A 6,843-nucleotide genomic window follows, 5' to 3' on the forward strand; every position below is an offset into this window, starting at 1 on the left:
AGTAAAGTACGGGCTGACCTAGTTCGGCTCGGATGAGGAGGCTCAAGGCAGTGCCTACTATGCCGGCTCATGCTCCAAATAGTAAGTATAAAGTACCAATATCTTTGTGATTAGTAGAGAACAGTCATCGGTTAATGAACATAGGTAAAATGGCTGATAAAAGCATTAGACTGTAAATCTAAAAATAGAGGTTTAAGTCCTCTTTTTGCCAAGCTCTGTGGTGAATTTTCATATTGAATTGCAAATTCAAAGAAGCAGCCTAGACGCCGCCGGGGCTTCTCCCGCCTTTTTTTCTACGCGGCGGGAGAAGGTAGATTGAAGCCAGTTACTAGGGTATTTAGCTGTTAACTAAAATTTCGTGAGGTAGAAGCTCACCAATCTAGGGAGGGCTTAGCTTAATTAAAGTGTTTGATTTGCATTCAATTGATGTAAGATAGATTCTTGCAGCCCTTAGAGGTGATTTGGTCAGGGGTTAAGTGTATAGCACTTGCTTAGAGCTTTGAAGGCTCTTGGTCTGGTCTAACCTAAACTCCTAGTCCAAGACTGATAATATAGGTGTTAGCGGGAGTAGTATAGTTGAGATAATGATTAAGGGGGGTAGTAGGGTTGCCTTTTTTGTGTACTCGAATTGTCATTTTATTTTTATGTTATTTGTGGACGGGAATATGGTAAGTGCGGTGCTATATGTGAGTCGCAGGTAGAAATATAAGTTAAGTAGAGCGGTGATGGCTATTAGTGTTGGAATAATAATTATGTTATTTTTTGTTAATTCTTGAATAATTATTCATTTAGGGATGAAGCCAGATAATGGGGGTAGTCCTCCTAGGGATAATATTAAGATTAAGATTATGGAGGTGATTAGGGGAAATTTATTTCATATGTGGGATAAGGATAAGGTTGTGGTGGATGAGTTTAATATGAATAGTATGAAGGTAGATAGTGTTATTAGAATATATAAAGTTAAGTTTAGGATTATTATTGTAGGGTTGTAAATAATGATAGCGGCTATTCAGCCTATGTGGGCAATGGAGGAGTATGCTATGATTTTTCGTAGTTGAGTTTGATTTAGTCCGCCTCAGCCTCCTACTAGAACGGATGCGAGGGCTATTAGTATAAGAAGGTTGGTGTTAATTGATGGGGAGATTTGATATAGGATGGATATAGGTGCGATTTTTTGTCATGTTAGTAGGATTATTCCTGATATAAGTGTTACTCCTTGTGCTACTTCGGGAACTCAGAAGTGGAATGGAGATAGGCCTAGTTTTATTGTTAGGGCGGTGGTTATTATGATGGATGCGATGGGGTTTGAGATTTTTGAGATTACTCATTGGCCGGAGTAAAGAAGGTTAATGGTGACTCCTATTATTAGTAATATTGAGGCAGTAGCTTGTGTAAGAAAATATTTTGTAGAGGCTTCTATGGCTCGTGGATTATACTTTTTTATGAGGATAGGGATGATGGCTAGCATGTTTATTTCGAATCCAATTCAGATCAGTAATCAGTGCGAGCTTAGTATGACGATTATGGTCCCTGCCATGATAGTTGCTATAATAATAGTGAGAATAGGGGGTTTTATTAGTACGGGAAGGGTATAAACCAACATTTTCGGGGTATGGGCCCGATAGCTTAATTTAGCTGACCTTACTGTAGAATATAGTGTAAGTTTGGTAGCACGAAGATCTTTGAATTCTTAAGATTAGGTTCGAAGCCTATTATTCTAGAAATAAGAGGATTTAAACCTCTATTATTTACTCTATCAAAGTAACTCTTTTATCAGACATATTTCTTATGTTTGGGGTGGGATACTCGCGGTAATAATGGGTAAGGCAACATGTCATATGCATAGGGCTAAAGTTAGGGGTAGAAAATTTTTTCACAATAAGTGTATTAATTGATCATAGCGGAATCGAGGGTATGATGCTCGAATTCATAGGAAGCAGATAGTTAGTAAGAGGGTTTTTATAGTGAAGTTAATAGAGTAGAGTTCTGGTACCGAAGAATAGAATTGTTGTGAGGATATTTATTATAATGATATTTGCGTACTCTGCTAGAAAGAATAGGGCAAAAGGACCCGCTGCATACTCTACGTTAAATCCAGAAACTAGTTCGGATTCTCCTTCAGTTAAGTCGAAGGGGGCTCGGTTAGTTTCTGCTAGAGTAGAAATGAATCATATCATGGCTAGGGGCCAGGCCGGAAAGATTAGTCATATATGTTCTTGGGTGATAATTAGTGTGGATAGTGTAAATGACCCGTTTATTAGGAGGACTGATAGGAGAATGATTGCTAGTGTTACTTCATATGAGATTGTTTGAGCTACTGCTCGGAGGGCTCCGATTAGAGCGTATTTGGAGTTTGAGGCTCATCCTGACCAAAGGATGGAGTATACGGCGAGACTTGATATTGCTAGTATGAATAGGACTCCTAAGTTTATATTAATGAGTGGGTAGGGCATTGGGAGAGGGATTCATATAGTTAGGGCTAGTGATAGAGCTAGAATGGGGGCTAGAATGAATATTGATATGGAGGATGTAAGTGGTCGTAGAGGTTCTTTTGTGAAGAGTTTTACTGCATCTGCGATTGGTTGAAGGAGGCCGTAGGGGCCTACGATATTAGGCCCTTTTCGAAGTTGTATGTAGCCTAAGACTTTTCGTTCAACGAGGGTGAGGAAGGCTACGGCAAGAAGGATTGGGATGATAAGAGAGATAATGTTGATAAAGAACATTTTGTTAGGGAGAGGAATTGAACCTCTGATAATAAAGGTTTAAGTTTTACGCAGTTACCGGGCTCTGCCACCCTAACAAAGCCCCTTTTCTCGGGCTTATGAGGAGATAAACTGGTTAGATTGAGTTGACTTCATCTATTAGTTTTAAGGCGCCTTTGTGAGGTAGGCCTTACATCCCTTGTCCTTTCGTACTGGGGGAGGTTATATAATAGATAGAAACCGACCTGGATTACTCCGGTCTGAACTCAGATCACGTAGGACTTTAATCGTTGAACAAACGAACCCTTAATAGCTGCTGCACCATTAGGATGTCCTGATCCAACATCGAGGTCGTAAACCCTATTGTCGATATGGACTCTTGAATAGGATTGCGCTGTTATCCCTAGGGTAACTTGTTCCGTTGATCAAAAATTATTGGATCAATAAGTGATGTTATATTTTGACTTGTGGGTCTAAATTTTAATCACTCGGGAGTTTTTTTATATTCCGAGGTCACCCCAACCTAAATTGCTAACCCACAATAATGGTGTAATGTTATGCCTTGTAGGTATTTAGTATCCATAAGTTTGGGTTAGTTAATTAAAGCTCCATAGGGTCTTCTCGTCTTATTGTGGCATTCCCGCCTCTTCACGGGAAGGTCAATTTCACTGATTGGGAATAAGAGACAGTTAAACCCTCGTGTGGCCATTCATACAAGTCCTTATTTAGAGAACAAATGATTATGCTACCTTTGCACGGTCAGGATACCGCGGCCGTTAAACAAGTGTCACTGGGCAGGCAGTGCCTCCAATACTAGAAATGCTGGAGGTGATGTTTTTGGTAAACAGGCGGGGTTTGTGTTTGCCGAGTTCCTTTTACTCCTTTTAATCTTTCCTTAAATGCATGCCTGTGTTGGGTTAACAATAGGGTAGATAAGTATTTCATTTTTGGGTTGATATTATCAGATTGTTAACTATCAGTGGTCTATCCGTTTCTGATATAAGCTTATGCGGGGAGAAAATAGTTCTTGTTACTCATACTAGCATTGTTGCTTCTATATTTAAATAGAATGGCCCAGGAGGTATAATTAGGAGTTGATGTAATATGATTGGGATTAAGTTATATTGTTTGTTGAGCTGGAACGCTTTCTCAATTGGTGGCTGCTTTTAAGCCAACTATGGTGATGTTAGTATATACTCTCTAATAAAGGTTGTATCCTGATTCTAAGAAGCTGTACCTTCTTAGACTATATTTTAAATTTACATTAAAATTTTGTTTTTTTTTAGGTAAATTTAAAGTTGAACTAAAATTCTGTTTGTGGGCAACCAGCTATCACCAGGCTCGTTAGGCTTTTCACCTCTACCCACAAATCTTCTCACTATTTTGCTACATAGATGAGTTGATCCTTTTAGATTGTTTATGGGTAGCTCGTCTGGTTTCGGGGAGCTTAGCTTAAGTTCTCTTTGTTAAGTCGTTTCTGGCTAGTTCATTATGCAAAAGGTAAAAGGGGTAATCTTTGCTGTTTAATACTGTTAAGATGTCTTTCATCATTCCCTTACGGTACTATCTCTATCGCTCCAATTAAAATTTCTATCTCCTATACTTTTATTATTTAACTAAATGTTTTACTTTATATGTCTGTGATACTTAAGTTTGGGGTTAGTTGGGCTAGCTTTTGTTCAAAGTGGTCATAAGTAATGAAATCTTCTGGGTGTAGGCCAGACGCTTTAGTTAAGCTACACTTTGATTAATCCAAGCACACCTTCCGGTATGCTTACCTTGTTACGACTTGTCTCCTCTTGTGTCTTAGTTAAGTTAATATGGTTATGGTTGTGTCTTATTACTTGAGGAGGGTGACGGGCGGTGTGTGCGTGCTTCATGGCCCTATTCAATTAAGCTCTCTATTCTTAATTTACTACTAAATCCTCCTTCAGTTTTTAATTTCATAAAAACGTTCGTGGAATGTTCTTGGGTAGAAAATGTAGCCCATTTCTTCCCACCCCATAAGTTACACCTTGACCTAACTTTTTTATGTAAAATGATTGTGCTTACTATTCTACCTTTTGAGGGTTTGCTGAAGATGGCGGTATATAGACTGAATTAGCAAAGGGTGGTGAGGTTTATCGGGGTTTATCGATTATAGAACAGGCTCCTCTAGAGGGATATAAAGCACCGCCAAGTCCTTTGAGTTTTAAGCTATTGCTAGTAGTCCTCTGGCGAATTATTTTGTTGTAAAATTATCTATGTTTAGGGCTAAGCATAGTGGGGTATCTAATCCCAGTTTGGGTCTTAGCTATCGTGTAGTCAGATTATTATAAAGTCACTTTCGTGGTCTATTTTATGGTAACTGTAGCTTTTTACGGCTTAGTTAAGTTTTAACTTTAGTGCAAAGGTATCTTAAACACGCTTTACGCCGTGGGCCTATTAGTTTGGGTTAATCGTATGACCGCGGTGGCTGGCACGAAATTTACCAACCCTTTTTAGTATGGCTTAGTCAAACTTTCGTTTATGGCTTAATTTTTATCACTGCTGTATCCCGTGGGGGTGTGGCTTAGCAAGGTGTTATGAGCTACTTAAGAGTGTGCTTGATACCTGCTCCTTTAGATCACTGCTGATTTTAAGGGCATTCTCACTGGGGCGTGGAGACTTGCATGTGTAAGTCTACTAAGAACTAATAGGAAGGCTAGGACCAAACCTTTGTGTTTATGGAGTCGTGCGACTCATCTTGGCATTTTCAGTGCCTTGCTTTATTAATTAAGCTACATTAACTTATACTGAAATTGTAGTGTGTATAATAAATAAAATACATAGTAAATATGAGAGGAAAAAAAAAGGGGATGCTATCTATAGATAGACCACGAGATCGAATGCGTGTAAGACTGTTGTGTTAAGTTAACTAGAGTAGCAATACATTTGTATACAATTTAAATAAAGCTTGTGAGTATTGTATGCACTTAGTCCTGTTTTTGGGGTTTGGCAGGACATAAATAAGTGTATAATAGATGACATGAGTTTATGGGGGGTAAGGGGGGTTTGTATAAGTTAACTTAATGTCTTGCGCGTGTACGTACGTGTACACACGTGTACGTACGTGTACACACGTGTACGTACGTGTACACACGTGTACGTACGTGTACACACGTGTACGTACGTGTACACACGTGTACGTACGTGTACACACGTGTACGTACGTGTACACACGTGTACGTACGTGTACACACGTGTACGTACGTGTACACACGTGTACGTACGTGTACACACGTGTACGTACGTGTACACACGTGTACGTACGTGTACACACGTGTACGTACGTGTACACACGTGTACGTACGTGTACACACGTGTACGTACGTGTACACACGTGTACGTACGTGTACACACGTGTGTCCTAGAATTATATGTCCTGAAACCATTGACTGAATAGCACCTTGATTTTATGCGTGAGTTGATAAATGATAATGAATAAGTCCAGCTACAAGTTATTTGACTGCATTAGGGCCGCGACGGGCATATTCCCTGAGAGCAGAAGATAAGTTAGAGTTAGTGCCGTTGCGGTCATAGATGAGTGATAGCAGATTCCCCCCCTAAAAATAAAAGATACCAAATGCATGACACCACAGTTATGTGTGATCATGGGCTGATTAGTCACTAGTCCATCGAGATGTCCCATTTGCGAGAATTAGTAGGATTGGAATAAATAGAGTCATGGCCCTGAGGTAAGAACCAGATGCCAGGTATAGTTTCATGATAGTAACCCCCACATTAGCATGGGCCCGGAGCGAGAAGAGTGACATTACAGGCAAGGATTGATGGTTTCTCGAGGCATGGTGATTAAGCCCTTATTGGACTAAGTGATATGCATCTAGTTACTGTTGAGGATCAATGGGTTGTGGAATTGGACTAGACATGTCCTATGTAAAGATATAATATCATGTACATGCTTATATGCATGGGGCAAGCCATTAATGCACGACGTACATAGGGGAGGGAAAGAAGGATTTTTTGGAGATACTGACATAGCACAGTAGAGGTGGTCCAATATATGAATGTAGGGGGTGTCAGGGAATAGTTTAAGAAGAATTTCAGCTTTGGGTGCTGATGGTGGAGCAAGAGCTTCTTCCTTGAGTCTTAGGGAGGGCGA

The 6,843-nt window shown here is 39.8% G+C and overlaps 1 pseudogene; it reads right to left on the bottom strand.

The window, feature by feature from the left end:
* Positions 1-4,447: 4,447 nt before the first annotated feature.
* LOC144309669 (18S ribosomal RNA) lies at positions 4,448-5,402 on the bottom strand (annotated as a pseudogene).
* Between the last annotated feature and the right edge of the window lie 1,441 nt (positions 5,403-6,843).

Source organism: Canis aureus, unplaced genomic scaffold (assembly GCF_053574225.1).
Source record: "Canis aureus isolate CA01 unplaced genomic scaffold, VMU_Caureus_v.1.0 ptg000143l_RagTag, whole genome shotgun sequence".
Taxonomy (NCBI): domain Eukaryota; kingdom Metazoa; phylum Chordata; class Mammalia; order Carnivora; family Canidae; genus Canis; species Canis aureus.